General features: G+C 29.8%; 1 long non-coding RNA gene across 1 annotated transcript; it reads left to right on the forward strand.

The window, feature by feature from the left end:
* The first annotated feature begins 4,017 nt into the window (after positions 1–4,017).
* On the forward strand, positions 4,018–8,017 carry LOC136220551 (uncharacterized). Its single transcript, XR_010684569.1, has 3 exons — positions 4,018–4,318; positions 7,608–7,668; positions 7,743–8,017. It is a non-coding gene; the product is annotated as an uncharacterized lncRNA (long non-coding RNA).
* The last annotated feature ends 10,053 nt before the right edge of the window (positions 8,018–18,070 follow it).

The following is an 18,070-nucleotide window of genomic DNA, read 5'->3' on the forward strand; positions in this document are numbered from 1 at the left end:
TGATTATGAATAGACTTTACAAATTAAGTACATTAATTCCGAAATTTTCTATATAAATAGGAGTATGTAATGCTCTTGAAATGTTATACTCGCTCTTAAAATATGGACGTGGTAGTACTTTCCGATTCAGTAGATCCTCCTAAAGAGCCTTCCAAAGAGCCTTCTAAAAATGAAGACAATTTCCATCCATACCTATTTGAAGATGATCCTAATGAAGGAATTTCTCCACTCAAAAAAATAAAAGTAGAAAAGTCTAAAAAAGAATCAGTGGGGCCTTCGTCGCAAAAGAAGAAAAAGGCTCAGTAAAAGTTGGATGTGAAGGAAGGGAATACATTCAGGAAGCTTATTATTGGGAAGACTGATGACGGTGTTAATCCGTTGGGTGCTACTCCATTTCCGATAAATGAAATTGAAGATGCTGTTCAAAAGTGTGTCAAGAAACATATGCGTCAACATACAGCTGAATTCTTAACATGCATCAAGACCATCACCTTATCCTTAGATATTTTGCATGATTCAATGCGTCTTTGTTTGGAGTCGGATTATCAGGAGATGGAAACTAATGATGAGAAGCTGGATAAAGGGAAAGACAAGAAGATGTAGATCCACAAAAGCATTTGATTGTGAAAAAATGCTTTAATAAGTTTCATATTCTTAATTATGTGTGTCTTGACTTACTGTAAGACATTCAATTTCAATAATATATATGCAACATTGATTTTCAATATTTTATTTCTTAGTTTCATTATTGGATGATAACTTAATTTTCAAGTAATACCTAGGTTACATATATTTCAATTTGTATTGTAATGATAACCATTGCTAATTTTTACAAAAAATTAACCATTCATATAATACCGAATATTAATTCATAAAAAAAATACATTTAATATCAAACTAAAATTTGCAAGTAATACCTGAGTTGAATGAATTATAAATTAATGCATTAAAATAAACTATATATAAACAAGATGTTTAATTAATTAACAAAATAATTTGAATATAAATACCAAATTTGAACAATTAAAAGTGATAATTTTCAAGTAGTAGCTAATTTGGATGCATTCTAAATAAGTACACATAAGAAGACGTCTTCTGATTGTTTTTTTTTTTTAAATGCATTTAAAATAATTTTAAAACCAATTAAAAAAAATACCACTGGCCGGTTTCAAACACAGGACCAAATGACTTTTACGGTAGTTGTTAACCAGTTGATCTACAAACAATTACTGATGTGATTGATAATTAATATCTTTTAACGTGTTTGTAGAATAATCTGCGAAAAATACAAAAAAAGAGCGCGACGTTGGGGTCGAAAACGAGTTGGCTTGTTTAGAGCACCAAACTTACCGCTACAGTAGACCGTCTTAGTGATACTTCTCTCGAATTAAATGATAACACGTGTTATATGGGGTTGGTTTAATCCTGGAGAAATAGGAACGCCATTCTTTCCGATCAAAATCCTCAAGAAATTCCCAATACCGAAACCTAACTTCATCACCGGCGGCATCGATTTTTCCTTTCCACTACACAGATTTTCTTTTCATCCTTACTTTCTAAAGCTTTAAATTTCAAGCTCCAATTTCAAGCTCCAATGGCTAAGACAAGACGGAGTACAGCTGGTTCACGAGGCAAGGGGAAGCAGACATTGCAACCTAAGAGGAAGAACAAGGCTGTAAAAAGGCGTAGAACTTGCAATGCCGGAACATCTAGTACCAGAGATAGAGTGGCGAAGTTGGATAGTATGCATGTGCTCAAAGGTATGCCCGTTGATATTGAATCCCTGAAAAAAAATCGATTTTGATGTTTCTCCTTACATTGAGCATTTAAAATTGAGGAAATTGTTGACTCTTAAAGTCAACACATACGATAAATTGGTTAAGGAATTCTATAGAAACCTTCATAGGAATAACAGGGGAACAGAGATATCTTCTAGTGTAAAAAATGTTAAGATCAAAATAGACACTGCTTTGTTAAATGAACTTTTTGATATGCCTTCGGTTGAGGATGGGTTTTGCATTAAAAACCCAGCTAATAAAAAAATAGAATGGGAGGGGTATAATGATACCCATTTCATAAACGAAGTCCTACACGAGTCTGGTTTACCCCTTGCCACGACAAACATGACAGCTCATGCCCGATTTTTACATCAAGTGGTTATAAAGACACTGCTACCTAAGTATAGTAGCAGGGAAAAATGCTCATTAGCCGAAAGGATTATTTTGTGTCATCTGTTAAAGGGGAAACAGATGAATTTTGCTCAACAGATTATCTATCACATACTGAACAGGTTCAGAGCGGTTAAGAAAGACCGTCAAAGGAAAATCCATCTACCTTATGGTATTCTTTTGACGGTAGTCTTTGAACATTACAATGTTCCTGTGACTGTGAGGGATAACAGGTCAGTCAATACAAATCTCATGGATGCTCTATACTTGTTAAGTATGGAAACTATGACGAGTAATAGAGGCTGGATCCTTTCCAAATTTGTCAGAGCTGAAGATGAAATCGTGTTTGATAAAAAAAACATATTTAAGGAACGTGGAGAATGACGGAGAGGATGTTGAGGTTGAGCTGGAAGGTGATGGGCCTGTGGATGATGACATAGAAAGTCTAGATGTTGGGATGGATTGTTTTGATTTTGAAGATGAAGATGTTGGGATGGGTGGTGTGGAGATGGAGGGTTCAGAGGATACGTTAGAGGCTGATGAGCCAAGACCCGAAGAGTCTGACGAAGAAGAGGAGGATGAGTATGAGATTGTATTCCGGACGGTGGAGCAGCCAGAAAAGGAGAAAACAATGGAGGAAAAAGTTGATGATGACAGCAATGTTCTGGAGTTGTTAACTTACGTTGAAGCTGAACTACCGACACCCTCTTGTCCAATGAAGAAGCTTCTGATTTTAGACTTGAATGGGGTACTTATATGCTCGTGAACCGGTCGCCATCGCCCACATATCACTCCATTCATGAAATTCTGTTTTGATAATTTTACGGTTGCAATTTGGTCATCAAAGATGAAGTATTTTTCACATTCTTATAAGGTTCATTGAATTCAAAACATTTGATCCTCTTTTTACATTCTTCTTAAGTTCATTGAATACTTTATAATTATAGTGTCTTCTTATGTGTTTTCCAGAAAAAACATTGACAAGATTCTTCCAAAAATTAGAATGTCATTGGCTGATGAAGTTCAAATGTTGTTTGTTTGGGTTAGACAATTGTTTCCAACTTTTAGGATTCTTTTTCGTTCCAACATCAACTATTGAAATATTCAGTTTTCCTATATAATAGTTTACTACACTATTTGATTTTCAAGGTCAAGAGCATTGTGTTGTAACAAATGTCACATTTTGTCACGTCCGTGTCCAAAAATTTATTTATCTACTATAAAATTTTATTATTATAATATTACAAGTATAGCCAAATCAATATTATTATTATTATTAGTTACTACATTTTTGTTTATCTTTCAAATATACTAGATGTGATTAACTTCTCAAAACAGCATCACCTACTCCTTTTATTATTAAAATATGAATTTTTGTGTGTGGAAATTTTTAATCAAACACTATCTTTTCTTTACTTAATTAATAAAAATAATAGTAACCACAAATAATGACTATTTGATATGAAATGAATATATGTGTTAAATATGTATTTCATTTTCTGTTCTTTAATTTTTGATAGACGATTTTATTAATATTTCTTAAACTATCAATATACATTATTACTTTTAATAATTGTGATTTGAAATAAAAAAAAATTAAGTTTAAAGGCCATTTTTGTGGAATTTTTCATAAAAGCATTTTATTCCTAATAATAAGAAAAAAAATGTGTTTAACAAATAATATGGAATTTAGGTGTCAATTAATGAGGTTATTTTAGAGCTATGTGTTATTTTGCATGTAATTTTAGTGACACGTGGATGTTAGGTGTCATTTTGCTGAAATTCAAAAATTTAGAATGGGAAAGTATGAAATTATACACATGTTACCATCTTTATATTTTAGGGGGGATCGAACAAAACAAAAGAAAGAGGGCAAAAAAACCTCTAGAAAAAACAATTCTATTTCTTCAAGAAGTAAGGCAGGAAATGATAAAGTTCATGCTACTTCCTCAATAATAATACTCAAGATGGAGGAAGGTGCAAAGAGAGAGAAATGTTTTGTTGAGATTCAAATAAATTAAGACATATTTGAAGATTATATTTGAAGATAAATTGGTATGAAGGGACTTGGCAGTGTCTTGAGTCCGTCTGATGATCTTGTCAGTTTGAAGTGGCTATTTCGGTATAGAGTTACTAATCGTAATGGTCCGGTAAGAATATTTAATTTTAAATGTTGTCTATATATAATATTTGGAGCAATTTCGGATTAAATTATTTTCTCTTAAGTAGGGTTACAGTTAGACCGTTACATATTGAATTAGACAATTATTGTGATATTTCGATCACAAAAAGAACTAATGCTAGTTAATTAATTACTTTAAATTCTATCAATATATAATTTTAAGCAACCTTAATTGTTAGAATTAGAATAAATTATAAATTAGAAGGACAAAAACTGATATTTGACAATTAGAGTCTCGTATAGATTTGAATGAATACTAAAGTTAGATTGAATATAAAAAATTAGTATAATAATTTGAATATAAAAAATTAGTATAATAATTTGAATATAAAAATTTGTAGGGATAGACTCGGTGCAGTGTCACGAGTCTAACTGAACCTTCGGTCGGAATTAACAGTATCAGTTTAGTTCACACATTACAATTTCGGTGACAAATGAGAATAGTCCGATAAAGGTGTTTGCTTAAAATTTATTTTTAAGTGATTAATTAAGTGACTTCAAATTATCAATCTAAAATAAGTTATAAATTAAAAAGATAAATATCGATAGTTGTTAAATAGAGTTTATATAAATTTGAATGTAAAAGTTATTAAGAATATTTACATCTAAACAATATTAAATTTTAGGGAAAAGTACAAAAATAAACCTTGTGGTTACACTCATTTTCGAACACCTATGTGGTTTAAAAGTTAAACAAACACATACCAAATTGACTAACGGTTTTAAAAGTCAAAAGAAAAAGAGTTAATTTGGTCCTTATATTTATTTATTTTATAAATTGACTCCCTTATTATCTAATTATCACAAACAAACCCCAAAATAAAAAATAAAAATCAAATATATCATCTTCTTCATCTCTCTTTAATTTCTTATTTTTTTTCTCTTTCTCTCTCATCTTTTTTAATTTCTCTCTCTAAATATCATAAAAATTATTCTGAAAGTATATCCTTATTACTAAATGCTAATATTATTAAATATATACTTTTATTATTTATACATCTCCCTGCATTTTTGTTTCCTAAGTTTAAAAAATTATCGTATGTCCTTATTACTAAATGCTAATATTATTAAATATATACTTTTATTATTTATACATCTCCCTCCATTTTTGTTTCCTAAGTTTAAAAAATTATCGTATGGCCTCTCTTTAGGTTTCAGTTATATGTATATATTATTTTAAATTATGGAAGAAAGGAATAGAATATCAGAAAGAAAAGAAAAGAAAACAAGCATTGAAGAACATGTAAATTGCTGGTTTAAGAAATACAGCAGATTGAAAATAAAGGGTTGATTTACTTTACTTTAATTTATTTTAGATTTCTGAGGAAACAAACAGATTAGGAATCTAAAAGAAAGAGAGACTAACAAATATAGTCGCCGACTCTGAAAGTTCTGGCGGAGGACCAAGAAGCGACATCAGAACCAGGTTCCCAGCCGCGATCCTCACCTACCACATGCTGCACTTGCCCTTCAACACCCCATTTCGAATGAATCGTAGCCAAACACAGCCACAGTAGCACCCATGTTTTCAGTCCGGCGGCCATTCTTTTGTTGAAGAAGAAAGTGAAAAAAGTTTTTAATTTTGTTTGAAAAAGAGTAAATGATGGTTCAGCTTCAGTCCTAAAAGTATGTCGTGTTTTTTATGCACCCAAAGTGGTTAATTATAAGAAATTAAGAAATTAAAGAGGGATGGAAAAGATGGTATATTCGATTTTTATTTTTTTATTTTGGGGTTTGTTTGTGATAATTAGATAATAAGGGGGTCAATTTATAAAAATAAATAAATATAATGACCAAATTAATTAACTCTTTTACCTTTGACTTTTAACACCGTTAGTCAATTTGGTATGTATTTGCTAACGGAATAAAGTACATGGTACCACTTTGCAAACTTTTAAACCACATAGGTGTTGTGTGAAAATGGGTGTAATCACAAGGTTTATTTTTGTACTTTTCTCTAAATTTTATCGATATAATATTTTGAGCTATTAATTCTTGGAGTTCGATTAAATTATGAATCAATGATTTGATACGAAATTTTAACTATTTTAGTTATATTAAAATATTATTTGATTTTAATGATTGTGATTATTTTTGTGAAAATAGTTATTTGATGTCAAATGATTTTATGGCTATGGAATAAATTAGAATAAATTGGAAGTTTGACTGTGAAAAGAGATTTGAGTATATTGTGATTTATGATTTTATATATATCCATCTAGAGTAATCCGAACGGGTGGTTTTGATATTTAAAGACCATGTTCAGTGAGGGACATGGCCTGTGTACACAGTGTAAAGACCTAGTCGGGCATTGGCAGCGAAGTGTGGGGTAAGACCAATACGGGATTAGGCAAGGTTAAAGAGATGTCTCGACTATATGATTTTTGATATGTATGGTTATGGATTGATACATAAGGGGAGAAACTCTAGGATTGATATAAGGATATAAGGTTTTATGTTTTCGGTTATGAATTGATTTTGATATTTATGTTCGATTAATTACGAGTTTGACTGATTACGAATTTGGTATGATAAAGCGTTTATTTGATTACGGTTTTGGTTTGTTAAATATTTATTTAATTACGAATTGGTTTGAATAAAACGTATATTTGGTTACGATTCGATTTGATTCGTTTTGATAAAACGTTGTTCGTTTTGACGATTTGATTCGTTTTGAATAAACGGTTAATTAATTTGATTCATTTTGATAAATGTAAAGATTATAACAAAGTGAAATATCCAATTAAAGTATTAGTGTGTCATTCAACGTGTCAATAAGTTAAAACAAGTTAATAAGTTAAGAAGAACTACCTATTAGAACTACTTAAAATAGGTAGAACTGCGTGGCTTTGATTTCCGGTTTAAAGATTAATAGACGTTCGGGATACGTAGGAAGCTTGATAGAATTATCAAGTCCAAGCCAAATAATTAATAAAACTTTAGGTAGTCCAAATAAATTTTATCTGTAGAAAATCGGTTCGTCTTCTAGAATGTTAGAAGTTGGTTATTCTATCTTCCATTCATACCCGATACCATTTTGGGTCGGGTGTGACACATTTGGCCCCCTTGATAAAAAATGTATAATGTTTAAAGATTTGAAGCATGTTTGGGATAGCTATCCACAATTCAATGCTTCAAATACTGTGTTGATAGATGATTCACCATACAAGTCACTACTGAATTCTGTAAGTGTACCATCTTTATTACAATTACCCTGTATTATGATGCATTATAATTTCATTTGTTGGATTCTGTAGCCAAACAATTTCATCTACCCCACAACATTTGATTCAAAGAACAGATTGGACAATTATCTAGGTAAAGCTTCCTGTCAATATCTATGTACTTTATTTACCAAAATGTTCATCTAACTAAAATAATGCAATTTGCAGAGCCAAATGGAGGTTTTGTAACCTATTAGGAAAGACTATCACGCGCACAACACGTTGCAGAATTCATCCAGAGGGAACGAATCGGTCAAGATCCCATTCGAGAGGATGATGGGCGAACGGCTAAACTGCAACAAGCTATAGATTATGCTATGGCATATGGAAGATGGTAAAAAATACTTTGTCAAATGTAAATATATATTTTGACAAACAGTAAATAGATATTTTTGGCATACTGTGTGAAAACAATTGTTTCGGCAATCAATCTGTGTTATAAATTTATGTTTGTTTAATTATCATTTGGTTGTGTCAATTTCGACAGGCTGTGTTAAACAAAAATTTATAACAGTTTGTATATATGAATTATTCCATAGAAGACATCTTCTTTGTAGTATTTAACACATAAGAAGACATCTTCGTTTGACAATATATTCTATACGCTAAAAGGTAACACCAAATTATAATACATCATTTTTTTTTGTTTTACATTGTTTACTTATCACAAATATTTACTCATATCCAAATGACACAGATGACTGGAATTTGGACTATGCTTCATATTTGATTGATAATAAGACAACCTCTTATGTATATTCTCTAATATGATATCGAAACAACATTTTTTTACATTGCATTTTCAATCCATTTATTTATCAATGAGGATTGAAATAGAGTGGTAAACGATTAATCTAAAACTAAGATTAGTTCTGGTCGAATAGAGGCTGCCTGAGATTAATTCCGATCACTTTGAGACTGCCTGAGATTAATTCCGATCATTTTGACACTGCCTGAGATTGATTCCGGTCGAAAAAAATATGCCTGAGGTTGATTTAGCGTCGTCAATGGCTGCCATAAGAGAGAAATCATATTCCTTTGGTTGCACAATTCAACGTTATGCATTAATTTGGAAAGAGAAAGAGAAGATGATATTAATTGATGAGAGAGAATTCGGTTTTTAAAATGTACAAGGTTTTAAATTACAACCTACATGTCAGCAGGTAAAACCTTTTTAATATTAAATGCCAACTTAAATTATGGACCATTAGATCTTGATCCAATGGATATTAATCGCTCACCACCCATGGAGATAATTTAGTGCTCACCATTAAAACCAACCCCATATATATATATATATATATATATATATATATATATATATATATATATATATATATATATATAGGTGAGATCCAGTGTGACAAGGGGTTAGGGTGTGACAAATAGCTTATTGTGTGACATAACAAAACTACGTAGTTTTGATGATAATTAAAAAGCGCAAGGTGGCAAATTTATAAATAAAATGAAAGAGATGATAGAGAAAATTGTTTTATTTCTTTTCTTCAAAATACATTTTCCCGACATCTCTAACATCATTTTCCGAAATTTTTTATACTATTAGACTCGTCTAAATTAGACGGTCATTTTAAGATCCCTGAAGTTCAAGTAAAAAAATTTCCGGTGAACGGAATCCGGGTGGACGTTTTTCGGCGAGAAAACAAATGCCCAAAAAATTCTCAAAAAAATTCATAAAATGTAAAACATTATTCTAAGAAACTTTAATTCTTGGGTCGAAGCGTGATTTCTTACGGTTTAGTCCCAATAAAACTTTTTCCTTAATTTTATCCATTTTACATGCTTCAACAATTTGTTAGGTCAAAACTGTAAGGAATCTCGCTTTGAGCCAAGATTTAAAGTTTCTTAAAATGATGTTTTAAATGTTTTAGAATTTTTTAATAGTTTTCTGGGTACGTTTTTTATCCTACTTACATTGTTCCAAATCAGTGTACCATTTGTTCCAACATAATACTTATATTGTTTCAACAGAAAATTGTTTTATTTCTTTTCTTTAAAATACATTTTTCCGACATTTCTAACCTCGTTTTTCGAAAAATTTTATACTATTAGACTCGTCTAAATTAGACGGTCATTTTAAGATCCCTGGAGTTCAAGTAAAAAAAATTCCGGTGAACGGAATCCGGGTGGGCGTTTTCTGACGAGAAAAAAAGTGCCTAGAAAATTCTCAAAAAATTCCAAAAAATGTAAAACATTATTCTAAAAAATTTTAGTTCTTGGGTCAAATCGGGATTTCTTACGGTTTAATCCCAATAAAACTTGTTTCTTAATTTTATTCATTTTACATGATTCAACAATTTATTGGGTCAAAACTATAAGAAATCTCGCTTTGAGCCAAGAATTAAAGTTTCTTAAAATGATGTTTTACATGTTTTGGAATATTTTGATAATTTTATGAACACGTTTTTTTGTCCTACTTACATTGTTCCAAATCAGTGTACCATTTGTTCCAACATAATACTTATATTGTTCCAATAGAAAAATGTTTTATTTCTTTTCTTTAAAATACATTTTCCCAACATTTCTAACCTCGTTTTTCGAAAAATTTTATACTATTAGACTCGTCTAAATTAGACGGTCATTTTAAGATCCCTGAAGCTCAAGTAAAAAAAATTCCGGTGAACGGAATCCGGGTGGGCGTTTTCTGGCGAGAACAAAAGTGCCCAGAAAATTCTCAACAAATTCCAGAAAATGTAAAACATTATTCTAAGAAACTTTAATTCTTTGACCGAAGCGGGATTTCTTACGGCTTTGACCCAATAAATTGTTGAAGGATGTAAAATGGATAAAATTAAGGAAAAAGTTTTATTGGGACTAAACCATAAGAAATCTTACTTCGACTCAAGAATTAAAGTTTCTCCAAATAATGTTTTACATTTTTTAGAATTGTTTGAGAATTTTCTGGGCACTTTCGGGTTTTTTTTATCGGAAAACGCTCATCTAACCGCCGGATTCCGTTGATTTGGGACTAAACCGTAAGAAATCTCATTTTGAGTCAAGAATTAAAGTTTCTCAGAATAATATTTTACATTTTCTGAATTTTTCTGAGAATTTTTTGGACATTGTTTTCTCACAGAAAAACAGATCGCCGGATTCCATTCACCGAAAATTTTAATACCCGAGCTTCTGGGATCTTAAAATGACCGTCTAATTAAGACGAGTCCAACGGTATAAAATTTTTTGAAAAACAAGGTTGGAAAAGTTAGGAAAATTCATTTTAAAGAAAAGAAATAAAACAATGGGAAATTAACTCTCCCGAAGCACAATAGGAATATAAACAATAATGACATGAAAGAATGCGATAAAAATAACGATCTCGCAATAATTGAAAAAAACCCACCTTTCAATTAACCTTTAACTTAAAGCAAAATGATTTAGCTACAAACAACCATAGAAGCTCAAGCTTTTCTAATTTTTGAATTTAACGTAAAGAAAATATAGCATAAAAAAGTTATTATAAAAGAAGGGGGATTCTTCATTTTTATAGGAAGAAAAATCCTAAGGAAAATGATTTAGTCTCCACTAAAGCCTAAAGAAAAGGAAGAAGTGGATTACATCTTTTGTCCACAAACCACGTTTCAGCAAAGTGGCAAAGAACTATTAATTACAATAGAAAAATAGATTGAGATGAGCCTAAAAGGGAAGCTATGTGTTTTGATTAATTTAGCAGCTCTCGCCGTTTTTTAGTCTTGGGCAAGATTAATTTCTAGTTTGCTTTTAAGTTCTCTAAGATGGTTCCAAGTTTGCCCCAAGTCTTCTCAAGCTCAGTTTATATGCCAAAAAGTCCTCCTATTTTCCATCAGTTCCTGTAAAAATGGAAATCACAAAAACAAGAAGTATATCACATATAGTGGTCAATTCATTCAAGTAACCTGCACATAAACAAGGATTTTGATGTAGAAATGGTCACTTAATAGGAATCCTCTCTTGGAGCATTTCGAATCTTTGGATAGATTCAGTAGATCTTTGACGTCTAACGTCTTGAGTTGGAATGGAATTCCCTCTAAAGAGTTGTAGACACTGGTATCGGAGGACCAATCAAGAAAACAATTAAAAGGGGTCTAAATCAGTCGAGATTGATAAACGATGAGTCGATAAAAATAATAAATAAAAATGTTGTTCGAAGGAACCGTGGAGGCCGACTTGATTGAATTCGGAAATTAAATCAAGGTGACGGTCGAATCGGTTTTGCGAATGAAATCTTAAATCCTCTCGCCAAGTTTGGGGTATTCATGCCATTTACTTGTTAATTTTAATATTAATAAAATCTCGGATCGATAAGTGTTTTGTTTTAGAATTCGAAAAATCCAAAAAAATAATTCTGTAAAAAGTTGATTTTATAAAAGCTAATTTTATAAAATCGGTTTTGATAAAAGTCATTTTTTATTTTTGGTTAATTTTATGTGTATTTTATTTTTTAGTTTATTTATTTATTTTTATTTTTTTTATTGTTTATATACAAAAGCAGCCATGTTAGGGGCCGCAATTTTCATCACGGGCCGTTGGAAGGCCCGTGATGAGGGCTGGGCGCCCAGGCCCAGCCCTCTTGCCCTTGGCCGAAGCCAAAAGCACTTACCATCGGCTCGAGCCGAGGGTAAGTTATTCCTCTTGGCTCGAGCCAGGGGGAGGATGTTACCCTCGGCTCGAGCCGAGGGTAACTAGTTACTCTGGGCTCGAGCCAAGGGTAACATCCTCCCTTTGGATCAAGCCAAGGGTAACTAAATGATTTGGGATCCGTGCCTATAAATAGCACGGAGCCCACTGCACTCTAGACTCCGATTTTGAGCTTGGAACATTTTAAAAAAATTTAACTAAAAACCCGAAATTGGAAAAAGACTCAAAAAATGCTAAAAACAATTCGATTTGGACTTCTGTTACCACCGAGAGGTAACAATTAGAGGAACTAGACCCATTTATTTATTTATTTATTGCTTTTTATTATTCATGAATATTTATTTAATTTCTGTTTCGTATTTAATAAATATTTGGTTTTGGATTTAAAATAAAAAAAACTTCATTTTAGATTCTAATACGAACCGTGATCCGATTTAGGGGTAGTTCGAGATTAAAACGTCGTAGATACGTTATTTAATTTTTTTATAAATTATTGTTTTGAATAAACCTTCCTTTTAGAACTCCACGTTACGCCCGATTTGGGTAGTTTAGAGTTGAAACGATGAAATAGAATAAATCTAATCATTTTTTATAATTCTGGAAAGGGGGGACTGATTCTAAGAATTGCCTTTCTATCCTATTATGTTTTTGGGGTCTTTTATAGGGTTCTCTATTAAAGCAGGGACTGATTGGGGGTTTTACATTTTTTTTTACGTATATTTATGTTTTATTTATTTTAAAGGGTATATTTGAGTTGTTTTAAAGGTTATATAGATATATGGTAAATTTTATGTTGAAAAAAAAGTAATCATACTTTGTTTTAGTATCCAATAATAATTGGACATGTGTTAATAAAAATAAGATTAATTAAAATTAATAAAAAAGGTAACCTGCTATAACAGGTAATATTTAATTATGGAAATTTTAAAGATTATTAATTACAAGGTAAATAATATATGAGTCCCTATATTTTAATCTAATCACTATTTAGTCATTATATGTTAATAATACATTATTCAGTCCTTAATTAAAGCTCAATTCAACATTTTAGTCCCTTGTAAAGGGATTAATCTGTTTAATAATTTAAAAATTTAAGTGACAAAACTGTTGATCAAAATAAAAAATAAGAAACAAACAATATATTATTAAAATACGAGAACTAAACAATATGTTAGATATTTAACATAGGGACTCATAAAATAAAAAATTTACATAAAACTCTATTTTCACAAGGTTTGTGAATTTGTTTCTCCTAAAATAAAAAGATTACCTAAATTTAGCAAAAATATACGTAAATTATATCTAAAAATAAAATATTTACGTAAAGTTCAAAGGTTTTACGTAAAACTCTAATTTTCATAAGGTTTGTGGATTTTTTCTCCTAAAATAACACGGTTACGTAAATTTAGTCAAACTTTACGTAAATTATATCTAAAAATAAAAGATTTACGTAAAATTTATTGGTTTTACGTAAAACTCTATTTTCACAAGGTTTGTGAATTTTTTTATCCTAAAATAAAAAGGTTACGTAAATTTAGTCAAACTATACGTAAATTATATCTAAAAATAAAATCTTTACGTAAAGTTCAAAAGTTTTACGTAAAACTCTAATTTTCACAATGTTTGTGGATTTTTCTCCTAAAGTAAAAGGGTTACGTAAATTTAGTCAAACCTTACGTAAATTATGTCTAAAAATAAAAGATTTACGTAAAATTCATAGGTTTTACGTAAAACTCTATTTTCACAAGGTTTGTGAATTTTTTTCTCCTAAAATAAAAAGTTTACGTAAGTTTAGTCAAACTATACGTAAATTATATCTAAACATAAACTATTTACGTAAAGTTCAAAGATTTTACGTAAAACTCTAATTTTCATAAGGTTTGCGGATTTTTTCTCCTAAAATGATAAGGTTACGTAAATTTAGTCAAACCTTATGTAAATTCAGTGTTGTAGAAGTCGTAAGGCGCTAGTCAGCAGTGTTGTAAAAGTCGTAAGGCGATAGTCGGGCGGACAATACCTCAAAAGATTAATCGGAGATTAATCGGATATGTATTTTTCTATTTTTTATATTTATAATTAAATAAATATTATATAAACACATTTAAAATATAAATTATCACATCTAAAAATAATATTAATAAATATTATCTAAATATTATAAATATTTACTTTAAATAAATAATAAAATATCCATAAATATTCATAAAAAAAAATATGTCTACTACCTTCTCTCCATATTCATCAAATAATTCTTTATTTTCTTCCTCAAAATATTTAATTCGTAATTTAATATATTTGAAATTAATTTTATTTAGTGCTATGTAAATTAGTTTTATTATTTTTTGTTGTTGTTGTGATCATTAATTATTTGTATTATTTATTTTGTAGCAAATTTTTTATAATTTTATGATTTGACCCGATTTTTAGCCGCCTGACCCGATTTTTAACCGCATAACCCGACTTGCCCGCCTAACCCGACTTGCCCGACTAGCCCGACATGCCCCGATTTACCCCGACTTATACCGCCTAGGCGGAAATATATCGGACCCCCGACTTAACCCGCCTAGTTATAAAAAATCGGTCAGTGTTCTGAATTTCGCCGACTAGTCGGCGACTTGGCCGACTTTTAGAACACTGCGTAAATTATGTCTAAAAATAAAAGATTTATATAAAATTCATAGGTTTTACGTAAAACTCTATTTTCACAAGGTTTGTGAATTTTTTTCTCCTAAAATAAAAAGATTACGTAAATTTAGTCAAACTATACGTAAATTATATCTAAAAATAAAATATTTACGTAAATTTAAAGGTTTTACGTAAAACTTTAATTTTCACAAGGTTTGTGGATTTTTTCTCCTAAAATAACAAGGTTACGTAAATTTAGTCAAACCTTACGTAAATTATGTCTAAAAATAAAAGATTTACGTAAAATTCATAGGTTTTACGTAAAACTCTATTTTAACAAGGTTTGTGAATTTTTTTATCCTAAAATAAAAAGGTTACGTAAATTTAGTCAAACTATACGTAAATTATATCTAAAAATAAAATATTTACGTAAAGTTCAAAGGTTTTACGTACAACTCTAATTTTCACAATGTTTGTGGACTTTTCTCCTAAAGTAAAAGGGTTACGTAAATTTAGTCAAACCTTACGTAAATTATGTCTAAAAATAAAAGATTACGTAAAATTCATAGGTTTTACGTAAAACTCTATTTTCACAAGGTTTGTGAATTTGTTTCTCCTAAAATAAAAAGGTTACCTAAATTTAGTCAAACTATACGTAAATTATGTTTAAAAATAAAATATTTACGTAAAGTTCAAAGGTTTTACGTAAAACTCTAATTTTCACAAGGTTTGTGGATTTTTCTCCTAAAGTAAAAGGGTTACGTAAATTTAGTCAACCTTATATAAATTATGTCTAAAAATAAAGATTTACGTAAAATTCATAGGTTTTACGTAAAACTCTATTTTTCACAAGGTTTATGAATTTTTTTCTCCAAAAATAACAAGGTTACATAAACTTAGTCAAATTTTACGTAAATTATGTCTAAAAATAAAATATTTACGTAAAGTTCAAAGGTTTTATGTAAACCTCTATTTTTCACAACGTTTATGAATTTTTTCTCTAAAATTACATGTTACATAAATTTAGTCAAATTTTACGTAAATTATGTTGTAAATTTCAAAGGTTTTACGTAAGACCTTATTTTCTACAAATTTTGTGGATTTTAGCTCCTAAAATAATAAGGTTACGTAAATTTAAACCAATTTTATGTAAATTATACCTACAAAGAAAAGATTTACGCAAAGTTCCAAGGTTTTACGTAAAATTCTATTTTTTACAAGGTTTGTGATTTTTTGTTCTAAAATAACAAGGTTACGTAAATTTAGTCAAATTATACGTAAGTTATATCTAAAAATAAAATCTTTACGTAAAGTTCAAAAGTTTTATGTAAAACTCTAATTTTCACAATGTTTGTGGATTTTTCTTCTAAAGTAAAAGGGTTACGTAAATTTAGTCAAACCTTACGTAAATTTTGTCTAAAAATAAAAGATTTACGTAAAATTCATAGGTTTTACGTAAAACTCTATTTTCACAAGGTTTGTGAATTTTTCTCTCCTAAAATAAAAAGTTTACGTAAGTTTAGTCAAACTATACGTAAATTATATCTAAAAATAAACTATTTACGTAAAGTTCAAAGGTTTTACGTAAAACTCTAATTTTCATAAGGTTTGTGGATTTTTTCTCCTAAAATGACAAGGTTATTTAAATTTAGTCAAACCTTACATAAATTATGTCTAAAAATAAAAGATTTACGTGAAATTCATAGGTTTTACGTAAAACTCTATTTTCACAAGGTTTGTGAATTTTTTTCTCTTAAAATAAAAAGGTTACGTAAATTTAGTCAAACTATACGTAATTTATATCTAAAAATAAAATATTTACGTAAAGTTTAAAGGGTTTACGTAAAACTCTAATTTTCACAAGGTTTGTGGATTTTTTCTCCTAAAATAACAAGGTTACGTAAATTTAGTCAAACCTTACGTAAATTATGTCTAAAAATAAAATATTTACGTAAAATTCATAGGTTTTACGTAAAACTTTATTTTCACAAGGTTTGTGAATTTTTTTATCCTCAAATAAAAAGGTTACGTAAATTTAGTCAAACTATACGTAAATTATATCTAAAAATAAAATATTTACGTAAAGTTCAAAGGTTTTACATAAAACTCTAATTTTCATAATGTTTGTGGATTTTTCTCCTAAAGTAAAATAGTTACGTAAATTTAGTCAAACCTTACGTAAAATTCATAGGTTTTACGTAAAACTCTATTTTCACAAGGTTTGTGAATTTGTTTCTCCTAAAATAAAAAAGGTTACCTAAATTTAGTCAAACTATACATAAAATATGTCTAAAAATAAAATATTTACGTAAAGTTTAAAGGTTTTACGTAAAACTCTAATTTTCACAAGGTTTGTGGACTTTTCTCCTAAAGTAAAAGGGTTACGTAAATTTAGTCAAACCTTACGTAAATAATGTCTAAAAATAAAAGATTTACGTAAAATTCATAGGTTTTACGTAAAACTCTATTTTCACAAGGATTGTGAATTTATTTCTCCTAAAATAAAAAGGTCACGTAAATTTAGTCAAACTATACGTAAATTATATCTAAAAATAAAATATTTACGTAAAGTTTAAAGGTTTTACGTAAAACTCTAATTTTTACAAGGTTTGTGGATTTTTCTGCTAAAGTAAAAGGGTTACGTAAATTTAGTCAAACCTTACGTAAATTATGTCTAAAAATAAAAGATTTACGTAAAATTCATAGGTTTTACGTAAAACTCTATTTTCACAAGGATTGTGAATTTATTTCTCCTAAAATAAGAAGGTCACGTACCATCATTTTGGACGAACCGATCCAATTTGCCTCTCTCGATGAGACGTTAAATTTCTCTGGCTAACTCCCAACATTCGTCTATGTCATGGCCATTTTTCCTGTGGTATTTGCAATAATTTTTGGGATTTTTACCAGTGTTGGTGTACTCCCCCCCTTTTGGTTTGGGGTATGAAATGCTCCGTTTATGCTGACTGTTCTCGATCCACATGAGCACTTCACTTTTAGAGGCATTGAGTGGCGTAAATGATGAAACAAATGTCGATTTGTTCTTAAAGCCTCTTCGCCGACCTCTAGAGGATGAATCTTGGTACTTATATTTCTATTTCTCCTGACGACGAGATTCGCCTTTATCCTTTTTGAGCGGAGAAACTGATTCTCGGCGGATATCATCCACTTCCATGAAGTCTTTGCAGCGTTCCATCAATTCTGCCATGCTGCTGGGCTTCTTTCGAATTAGATCCTCC

Source organism: Euphorbia lathyris, chromosome 2 (genome assembly GCF_963576675.1).
Source record: "Euphorbia lathyris chromosome 2, ddEupLath1.1, whole genome shotgun sequence".
Taxonomy (NCBI): Eukaryota; Viridiplantae; Streptophyta; class Magnoliopsida; order Malpighiales; family Euphorbiaceae; genus Euphorbia; species Euphorbia lathyris.